Source organism: Phyllostomus discolor, chromosome 7, assembly GCF_004126475.2.
Source record: "Phyllostomus discolor isolate MPI-MPIP mPhyDis1 chromosome 7, mPhyDis1.pri.v3, whole genome shotgun sequence".
In the NCBI taxonomy this organism is placed as follows: Eukaryota; Metazoa; Chordata; class Mammalia; order Chiroptera; family Phyllostomidae; genus Phyllostomus; species Phyllostomus discolor.
Genome location: NC_040909.2, coordinates 110,236,140 through 110,247,406, shown reverse-complemented (window position 1 = coordinate 110,247,406; position 11,267 = coordinate 110,236,140).

Here is an 11,267-nt window from a genome sequence, read left to right as displayed (position 1 = left end):
AAACGTTATTGGCCCAGCAACCTTCAAGGGGATGAAGTGAAGATAAAAATAATGTATGAAAGTGTCCTTTAGATTTACAACATTTGTATTTTCAAAGTATTGTCTATGGTGATACCTTTAAACATGTTCAATATTTAATTTTCAAAGCTTCATTTACAGGACAAGAAGCAATTTGAAAAAGCTAACCAGGATTTAGATCCTGCTTTGAATCTTGAAGAATTTATTGCTTTCGAGCATCCTGAAGAAGTTGATTATATGAAGGTAAGGAAGAAAAATTTTAAGAGAACTCTTAGACCAGAACTTTAAAACCTGTTTTTACTAAGTCATTAAAGTGAATTGTATAGCAACCAGAATTTTAAGAGGCTGGAAGATCCCAGGTTCTCCCTGCTTTAGATTAGGCCTGGGAAGGAGGGTCCTGGGAATGGGTTGCTTAGTGGGAGGGAGGAGGTAAAGGACTGAGTTGGTTTTTTTTAACCTCTGTAATATATGAACATTACTCTTTTGCTGACTTGCAGATTTTTCTGTGGTTTTTCAGTATTATTAACACTAAAACCTCCTATTTTGTTTACAACATCACTTGGGAAATCTTTCAGTCTTAGAAAACACATCAGCCCTGGCTGGTGTCACTCAGTGCATGGGCTGCCGGCCTGCAAACCCAAAGGGTCGCCAGTTTGATTCCCAGTCAGGGCACATGCTTGGGTTGTGGGCCAGGTCCCCAGTTGGGGGAGTGTGAGGCAACCAATTGATGTATCTCTTGCACATCGATGTTTCTCTCCCTTTCTTTCTCCCTCCCTCTCCCTCTCTCTAAAAATAAATAAAATCTTAAAAAAAAAGAAAGAAAACATCACATTTGCCTCTCTTTTCATCGAGGGGGGTGGAGGTGCAGGCACAGCTGCTAATAACTACTAATGTTTTTGCCACATTAAGCATAAAGAGTCCTGCCATCACCTCGTCAGCAGTTTGTGGCACTCTAGGTTTAACTCAACAAACATTACTTTGTGATTTGCGCTCAGGCCTTAATTTATTAAGGAGACTGAATGGTGACATGGAGACGCTAAAGCCTTTGAAAGAATGTATTACTTGCAGTTCCATTTATTTAAGACCTTTTCTCTGCTCACCTGCCTTTCTTACAGTAATGGTGCTAGAAATGAACTAAAGCTGTGTGTTCTAACTTGGAGGTCTCTCGAACACTGTGTTACCAATTTATTAGTGTCTATGCAATGACGTACATAACAGGATATGGGGCCTGCAAACCCGATACTGCCATTTTTATCAATTAATGTCAGCGCAGTGGTGTCTAAACACAAAATACCTTCCTTTGTTCACTTTCTGTTGCATTGCCCACTGGAGACATCCTTGGAAGATTCCATCTTTCCCAGTCACTTTCAGGAAGTCAAGTCCAGTCCCACCTATAGCCCCAGTCTAAACTTCACCTGGTGTCCTCCCCAGCACTGGCCGGGCCTGCGGTTTAGGGATTTGGGGGTCAATGGAGCTTCCTCTGTGCTTTCACTTCTTTTCCTCTCCCACCTGGGGTCAAGGAGGAGTGTTGCAAGTGTGTGTTTCGTAATATGGTTTTTCCTAGAAGTCAGCTTCTCGGGTTGTCTGACCCGGGCCTGGAGGACCAGCAGCGCCAAGCTGCCTATACAACCAGCAGTCCTGCAGGTGACACTGACACCAAGAAATGACAGGGAGCCAACACAGGTGACTATGCTATTCACTCAGCTTCTATTAATTAATGCAGATTCAATCTAGATCCATACTAACCTAATAACAATAGTAATCACTAAGAAACAGTCAGTAATAACATCACACAAGAAAACTGGGGGAGAACGAACCTGAGTCCCAGAGTCTCAGTCTACGCATCTGGGCGATAGGCTGGTAGGCAGGGGAGCAGCAGCATCTGATAAGCAGAACCTGCAGAACTGAGGTGGGCAGCAGGGCAGACGAAGTCCTTGGTCCAGCAGCGCAGAGCCTCCGGAGGCACAGCAGGCAGGAGATCGGCACTGCGTGGGCAGCACCTTGGTGCATGGAGCTCAGCTGTCTCAGCAGTGGTCGGAAGCCTGCCTCAGTCCTACCCTAGAGGGTTGGGTACTCCCCGCCTCTGCGTCTCTTCATAAGGGCCTTAGGAACCCTGACACCAAGTGGGAAATTTTCCCAGGAGCCTATCTGTGGGTGGTCCTGCTCTGTAGACATGTCTGTTCTGGTCACGTGTACAGATGTCTTAGGTGTACCTCCTTGCCAGATGCGTCTGGCGTGACTTAGGTCCTTTCCTTCTTGAGCCAAAATGTCATGGCTGACTGGCAGTCATCTTGATTGACACGAGTGACATTTTGTTTTACATAGTTTATCCTATCTTAACCAAATACCATTTTATTTGTCCTGCGCTCCATAAGGGGGCACGTGATCTACCATGGGGACTCCTCCCTCTTCCATACTCCAGTTGCTCTGATGAGTCAGGGAAGCCAGCTGGGAGAGGGGTTCTGAGTCTCTTTCTGACTGCTGATCCTCCCTTGGGGCTTGTGATGTTTCATTTTGTATGTCACCTTGGCTAGGCTGTGGTGCCCAGTTACTTGGTCAAACAGCAGTGAAGATGTTGCTGTGAAGGTATTGTTTAGATGAGATTACCGTTTCAATCAGCAGACTTTGACTAACGCAGGGACTATCTTCCATAATGTGGGGGGTCTCATCCAACCACTTGAAAGCCTTAAGAGAAAAGACTGAGGTCCCCACAGAGGAAGGAATTCTGCTCCCAGACTGTGTTTGGACTCAAGGCCGCAGAATGGATTCCTGCCCAAATTTCCAGCCTGCCTGCCCACCCTGCAAGTTTCGGACTTGCCACCTCCCACAAGTGCGAGAGCCAATTCCTTAATATAAATTCCTCCCTCTCCAAAATCAGCAATCAAGCCATGAAAAGACACAGAGGGACTTAAATGCATATCGCTAAGTGAAAGAAGCCAATCTGAAAAGGCTACATATTGTATAACTCCAGCTATATGGTGTCTGAAAAAAAGCAAAACTGCGGAAACTGAAAAGATCAGGAGTTGCCAGGGTTTGGTGGGGGGAGAAGAGGCAGGGCACAGAGGACTTTCAGGGCAGTGGGAATACACTCACTGACACTGTCACAGTGGTAGACACCTGTCACCATGCATTTGTCCAAACCCATAGGATGTTCAACTCCGGAGTGAGCCTTATGGTAAACTATGGATGTGGATGCGGGTGTGTCCCTTGTCCTGCCCCAGCAAACGGAGCACCAGGTTGAACACACGGATGATGGGGGAGTCCATATGTGTGCAGGGGCAGGGAGTAGTATATGGGAAATCTCCGTACCTTCTGCTCAGTTTGGTTATACATCCAAAATTGTTTTAAAAATGGAAAATCTCAATTTAAAAAACCATAAAATAAGTCATATATGTGTGAAGCAGGAGACAGCATAGGAAGAACTCTGAGACTGCAATACTGTCACTGCCAGCATTTAGCACCCTGGTTGCCAGGAAACGCCTTTTACCAATTAGGTGGAATAAATAGTAAACCGAGGCAGGGAGGAGGAAGGAGTCAAGTCTCACATGCTAACTCAGCAGTCCTAAGCCTGTTCTGATAATATTGCCAGGTGTTTCAATATCACAAGAAATACTATATTAACAAGAAAGAAGGAAAGTCCTTGAAATTCTTTGTAACATTTCCACTATCTGGGAAAGAAAGCCTTGAAACTGTGCTTTCATCTCAAGGCCTGAATGTGGGAGAGGGTCCCCGGTGGCCAAAGAAAAAGCCCATAAAACAACTTTGGTTCATTGCCTACCTCTGGTCACTATCTGTTGTAGGAGGGAGTCCCTGATGCTTACAGAAAGAGCCCATAAATAACTTTGAAAAGTGCTCCAATTTTAATTAGCTGCCTCCAGTCACATATTTGTTTTACAACAAGATGACCAAATGGAGTCTGCAGCAAGATAAGAATTCGGGGGGACAGACCCCCACTCATCCCTAAATTTGGGTAGTCACATTCCCCCAGGAAAGCTGGTGCCACATTTACCCATTAATCAATATGTAACTTTTTCCCCTCCTATCCCACCAACTATATAAGTCCAGAGAACAAAGGACTTGCTCTCTCTCTCAGGGTCTCAGGATGCTTTCTCTCTCGGGGGCTCTTGGCTCTCGGGCCACAGGGCCTCTGGCCACCCGGCCTCAGGCTGCCCAGGGTCTTGCCACCCTGGTCTCCAGGCGCTCTTGCTTTTCTCACCTTGCTTTGCTCTGAAACTTTCCCTTTCACCCCCTACTCTACCCAGTCCTGTTCTTTTCCATGGAAGCAGACCACTAATAAACTGATTACATACTACTAGACTTGCTGATATGTAATGCTTTACATGCGTCAGCAAGAAGAACCAGGTCTCTCCCATCAACATGTGTATATATGTGTGTATGTATACATTCTCTTAGAGCCTTCAGTAGATCGGATGAGGCTCACGTACATTTTGTACACATACGTGCGCACACACACATGCACACACACACACACTGTGTGGTTCTGTTTCTCTGGAGAGCCCCGTCAGATTTTCTACTTCTCCGCCATCACTGTCTGGTCTGCTCGAATGGCCTGAGGTGCAGCGCAGACACCCGAGTCTTCAGAAGACTTTACCTTGGGACACTTCTTCCTCTGGCTGGGGTGATGGTAACAGACACTTTGCAAAGAGGGGAGGGGAAGCTGCAGTGCACTGTTCCGAACCAACACCATTCTGCTTCTGTGACTTTCTCCCCATCTCCCTTCCCTGGCCACCCCCTAGGGTGGGGGTTCTGGATGGACGAGGTGGGAGGGCCAGGAGTTGACCAGGATGGTGCCCCAATGATGGCGGCTCTCTTTGGAATGTGGGGGACTTAACGCCTCGTGCTCATGGCTGTAGGCCTCAGTGCCCAGTGCCAGGGCAATGGGAACACTGCAACTCAACATGGGTTCCAGTAAGTTTCCAGGGTACTGTTAGGCCTTCCTCGAGAAACAAAGCAAAAGAGTCTAAATGTCTTTAGGGACAAGTAACTGAAGAAGAGTTAAACACTTTTCTGAAATTCTAATATGCTGATGTGAATGGCAAACTCCTGAGAGAGGAAGCAGTGTCCTGGAATTCCCAAGCCTTGACTCCAGAACACAGTCTTGAGACGCAGCTATTAATAACTGTCGAAAGTGTTTCCCAGAACACTGGGTTGGGAAAGCCTGAATTAGCAAGACAGCTGAGCAACCAGTTCTGTTTCTTGCTCCTTCCCAGCTGCACAGCCTCTCTGGGATTTGGGACTGTGACTTAACTTCCTGAGCTTTTGTGAGCCTCTGAGATGACATACAGAAAGCACCTGCTATAGCACACATGTTTCATACATGGTAGCTCTTGCTGTAAATAAGATCTGAGGTTCATGGGCAAGGAATCCAATCATAGCCCCTCCTACCACCAGTAAGCATAGTTCCCTGATGGCTCTTCCATTGTAAAAACAGTTGAATGTGTAATGTGCTATTAAGACATCTAAACTCTGAACTGTGCTTTGAACACATTTCTGCTGTAATCACTCTCTATTTTTCCATGTTCCCAAATTGGCACCTGAAAGAAATCTGGTGCATTTCCCCTAACACTAAGAAGATCTGAACAGTTTTCAAACGGGTCCAGTTAACTTTAAAGAGATTGATGAAGGCACAGAGAGTGGGTTAAATGTTAGAAAACTCAGTTTCCTGTAACGAACAGGCAATGAGTAAGCCCAGTTTCCTGCAGCAAACAAGTGAAGCCCAGAGGTGGCATGCCCTGAGGGAAGAAGCATTAGGATGTGATCAGATTGCTTCCACCCCCCCGCCCGGCCCCCATTCTCAGGTGCTGGAGGTGACTGTGAGGGGGAGTCCTTTTCTTCTCCGGGGGAGGAAGAGAGGAAACAAACTGCCTTGTGGTGATTATTCAAAACACAGTTCATTCAGATGTGACCAAGTCCCATTATCTTTGCTTTTGTGCTCTAACGGATAGGATGTGCTGGCTGAAAAATAGGGGTTTTTTTTTGTTGTTGTTATTTTGCAACACCACCACCTTCACATTCATATTTTATGTGATTACGTATTTTGGACTGCATACACACATTATGGATGTTTACTGTATCACACAGGATCAAAGTTTAAAACTATAAAACAGAGCTAAAATTCTCCGAAAGAGAGCTTCTTACAAATAAAAAATGTCCATTTACGATGATAATGTAAGGAGTGCATAGCATTTTCCAAGAAAAAAATCTACCACAGCTGACTACCGTTTGTGTTGTGGAGGTCTCCACGGCGTCTGTCCTGTAGTGCTCTCCCGCCGGTTCTGATCGATCGCCTGGGTAAGAGAAGGCGCTGGCTGGGTCCGAGCTCCCCCTTCCCACGGTGCAGTGCCGGCGCTCCGACATTCCGCCTCTTAAGGATGCTGCTGCTAGGATCTCGTGTTCGTGATTTTAATCAAGGCTGTTTCAAAGCATCTGGGGTTATTTATTTATTTATTATTGTGGCAAGATCACAAGATGAGATCCACCCTCTTGATAAAGTAGTAAGCGCACAGTACGATGTTGCTGACTGTGGGCGCCGTGCTTTACAGCAGACCTAGAGCTCGCTGTCTCGCCCAGCTGAGACCTTGCGCCCATCCAGCCGCATCTTCTCTCCCTGCCCACCCCCCTCCACCCCACCCCCACCCGGCGCCTCAGCTCCGGGCAACCACCATTCTGCTCTAAGAGTCCGACTATTTTATCCACCTTGTGTGAGTGGAACCATGCAGCAGTCATCTTTCTATGATGGGTTTATAATTTTTTAAATTCAGCAGTGCTTAACATTTCACCATGAAAAGTGTCTTTGTTACTTTCCCTAATATGCCTTATTGACCACAATCAGCCCAGAACTCACTGGCCTTACCACATTTGTATCAGCATGAAGAGATGACTGTTCAGAATTTCACAGCACTTTGGTTATTTCCGATGTGATCAAGCTTCGAGGGATAACACACCAAACCTACCGTCCCCAGGTGGGTTTTGTGGTCTGATGCACAGCAGCGGGATCCCATGGGAAGGCCAGAGCTGACCTTGGTCTAAAGTAGCTTTATTTTAACAGAACACTTGATGTTCAACAGGATTTGAACTTATTTTCAAATTGGCCCTCATTTTAAAAGCTTTGGTTTGGGGCAGTGTGAAATGGTGTGGCCACTCTGGAAAACAGGGTAGCAGTTTCTTATAAAATGAAACAGTTACGGCACAGCAATCGCACTCCTGAGCACTTCTCACAGACTATTAAAAAGTTCTATCCACACAGAAATATGGGCATGAATGTTCATTGCAGCTTTATCCAGAACAGCTCAAACCTGGGAACGGTCCAAATGCCCTTGGGTGGATTGGTGGTTAAGCAAACTGGCGCACGCGTGCCCTGGAAAGCTAACAACAGGAGCGGACTATTGATACAGTGGGCTGGGGGGTCTCAAGGGAGTCGTGCTGAGTCATGAAAAACGTGAGTCCACAAAGGTGCACAACGTCTGGTTTTATTTAGATAACATTTTGCAATGAAAAACTTAGAGATAAGGAAAAGAGCACGTGCCACCGTGGGTGAGGGGCTAGGTGGGGCTAGGGAAAGGGTGTGGCTGCAACAGGCAGCAAGGAGAAGCTTGTGGTGCTGGGACGGTTCTGCCTCTTGGCTGGTGCTGATTACGTGAATCTACACGTGATAAGATGGCGCAGTATTAAATACTCACACAGAAGGGCCCCTGACGTTGAGGAGATCTGAATTAGATGGTGGATCATATCAATGTCAGTTTCCTGCTTGCGATATTGTACTAGAGCTTTGCAAGGTATTACCTTTGAGGGAAACCGGGTGAAGGGCTCTGTATTATTTCTTACAATGGCGTAAGAATCTACAGTAGTCTCAAAATTGACAGGTTTAATTTTAAAAAGGCTTTGCTCGTGCCCTAACTGGTGTGGCTCAGTTGGTTGGGCACCATCCCTCAAAGTACAAGGTCGCTGGTTGGATTCCGGGTCAGGGCACACACCTGGGTTGCGGGTTTGGTCCCCAGAAGGGACGTGTATGAGAAGCAACTGGTAGATGTTTCTCTCCCACGTCAATGTTTCTCTCCCTCTCTTTCTCTCTACCATCCCCTTCTCTCCCTCCCTTCCCCTCTTTCTCTAAAAATAAATAAATTAAAATTTTTTTAAAAAGGCTTTACTTGTAATTGAAGATGTTGAAGGGCAAGCGATTCTTTAAATTTGTTAGACTGTTACAAAGAAAAATTTTCATTGGTTTCTATGGAGGAACAGCATATATTGCAAAATGCAATAGAACCATAGGCCTCAGGGAAGTTATAAATCACTTCTGTCCTTGAGAAAGCAATTTGGTCTCAGTACCCTCTAGAGGTCAGGGCAAGGATAAGAACAGCATAAGGTGAAAGTAACCTACATAAATTCTAAAGGTGAACTTTTATTTACCTTTCTCATTCTTTAAGCACAGAATTAAACTGCACACGTATGTAGGCCCAGATGGTAAATTTGCTCATAGAGCAATTTGTATGTTTGGACATTGCAATTATTCTTGTCATAGTTAACCATCCACCCAACAAATGGCTCTTGCATTCCTACTGTGCAGGAGGCACTGTGGGGTGCAGGGAGGTGATAGACATAGAGGGTCTCAAAGTATTTACACGCCCACTGAGGAAGCTGGGGCGGTGGTAATCTGGAGTGTAATGAATGTCTTTGGGCAGGTACAGCTGCAGGCCAGGGCTGTGCAGAGGGGGAAGAGACTGTGTGTGTGTGTGTGTGTAGTGACAGAGTTAGATGTGGGCTGAGGACATCAGGGAAGGATTGTAGAAAACAGTATTCAGACTTCGAAGGGGTCGCCTGTGGAAGCTCTTTAAATTTAGATACAAGGCAATATACGTTTTGTTTTTCAGTTACATTAGCTGCATTTTAAGTGCTCAATAGCCTCGTGTAGCTAGTGGCTTCCATACTCGACAGCATGGACACAGGACATTTTTTTAATTTAAATTATTGTTGCAGTACAATTTTCTATCTTTTACTCCCATCCCAACCCACCCACCCAACCCTCCCCTCCTCCCTTCCATTTCCACCTGCCCCTAGTTTTTAACCATGTGTCCCTATACTCGTTCCTGTAAACCCTTTCCCTTTTCCCCTGAATTTCCCCTGAAATTCCCTCCCCTCTACCCTCTGAACACTGTCAGCCCGTTCTCTATTTCAGTGTCTTTGGTTATATTTTGCTTGTTTCTTTGTTTTGTTGTTTAGGTTCCTGCCAAAGGTGAGATCATATGGTATTTGTCTTTCACCGCCTGGTTTATTTCACTTAGCATAATGCTTTCCAGCTCCATCCATGCTGTTGCAAAGGGTAGGAGCTCCTCCTTTCTTTCTGCTGCATAGAATTCCATTGTGTAAGTGTACCATAGTTTTTTGATCCATTCATTTACTGATGGGCATCTAGGTTGCTTCCAGCACCTAGCTATTGTAAATTGTGCTGCTATGAACATCGGGGTGCAAAGGTTCTTTTGTATTGGTGTTTTAGTATTCTTAGGACAGAGTCCCAGCAATGGAATTGCTGGGTCAAAAGGCAGATCCATTTTTAATTTTCTGAGGAAGTTCCATACTGCTTTCCATAGTGGTTGTACCAGTCTGCAGTTCCACCAACAGTGCACTAGGGTCCCCTTTTCTCCACATCCTCTCCAACACTTGTTTGTTGCTTTGTTTATGATGGCCATTCTGACCGGTGTGAAGTAGTATCTCATTGTAGTTTTAATTTGTGTCTCTCTGATAGCTAGCGATATTGAACATCATTTCACGTGTCTTTGGATCTTCTGTATGTGCAACACAGGACATTTCTAACACTGAGAAAGTTCCACAGGGCTGTGCTTGCCTTGAATTTGACTGTGCAGTGTTGGGAATAAGGAAAATAAGAACTAAATTTCCTCTAATAGACAAGAACCACATTGTAGCTAAAAGGAAATGATAAGGGAGACACAGGGCAGTTAAGCAAACATCCCGTGTCTAGCAGACGCTCTCCCCTGGATAGGCTAGATAAGCAATGCTTTGTAGTTTTTAATGAGAAAATAGAAAACTAGCTAGCTAGAGCCAGGAGATTACTAGGTTAATGAACAAACAGCCTGCCTTCCCGCCTTATGCAAGAATGCTTGGTTTGAAATTCCTGCGCGCGGTCTTTGTAAGTGAATTGCTAACTGCCACGTCTGCTTCTGTATAACGCTTGCTTGCCCGCCCCTATATAAGAACGTAGTTGTAAGAGCTCAGGGCGGCTCTCGTTTGCAGCTCCTTGTGGGCACTGTGTCGCTGGACACTTTGAGAGTTCGCCCCTGCGCAGGTTAAACTTGGCCAATAAAGTAACATCTTTGATACCCTGAAAGTCTCCGATATTGGTTCTCGAGTGTGCTGGATGTTATATGCAGTCTGGAAGGGTTCTCCAGGTGGAGTGGGCAGCAAGGACAGCCAGGAACAGGTGTGCACAGGGACCAGTGGGAGACAAAGATGAAAGGGAAATTGGAATCAGGCTGTGAAGGACCTGCATGGGAGGTCCACTTAGCAATACATCCTGTGATCACGAGATAGCGACATTCTGAGATTTTGCTTATTCCTTTCTATGCTGTGTAGAACTCCATTACTGAAAGCGATGTAATTTCTCCAACCAGCACCTCTTGATAGATATCTGTACTATTTCTGGTCTTTCACTATTACAAGCAATGCCTAATGTGTAAGACGTTTTGTATTTTAGGCCATGTCCCCTTTCATTCAGTGTTTTCAGGGGTGACCTCCTGATGGCCCAGCCTAGGTGAAACCCACTTCTCTGTCTCTGCCCTGTCTGGACAGTGGCAGTCAGAGGTTGTTTTGCAGCGTGAGAAGGCTGTGTTCAAATTGCTGCCTTGTGGTGGTTTCAGATTCCTCCTTGGGTTTTTAAATCTGCCCTGTGGTGGGCAATGGTAGGTGCCAAGGCTGAAGGTCAGTAGTCAGCACTCACCAGCAAAATCATTTGCTTGGAGCCAAGGATGCCCTCAGTACCTTGTTAATACCATTGTCTTCTTGAGCTGTCACTGTGATTATAATGTCCCACCTGCTACTTAGGGTCTTAAAAAGACTTGCCATTGCTCTGGCTTTGCGTTAAAGTCCAGTGAAGGGAGTGGGGTTGCTCCATATTTGACTTAGGGACTCTGCCAAAGAGCTGAGGGAAAGAACTTAGGGTCTTTGTCCCTCCCTACAGCACTCTTGGTTTTATTTTTTCAAAGATTTTATTTATTTTT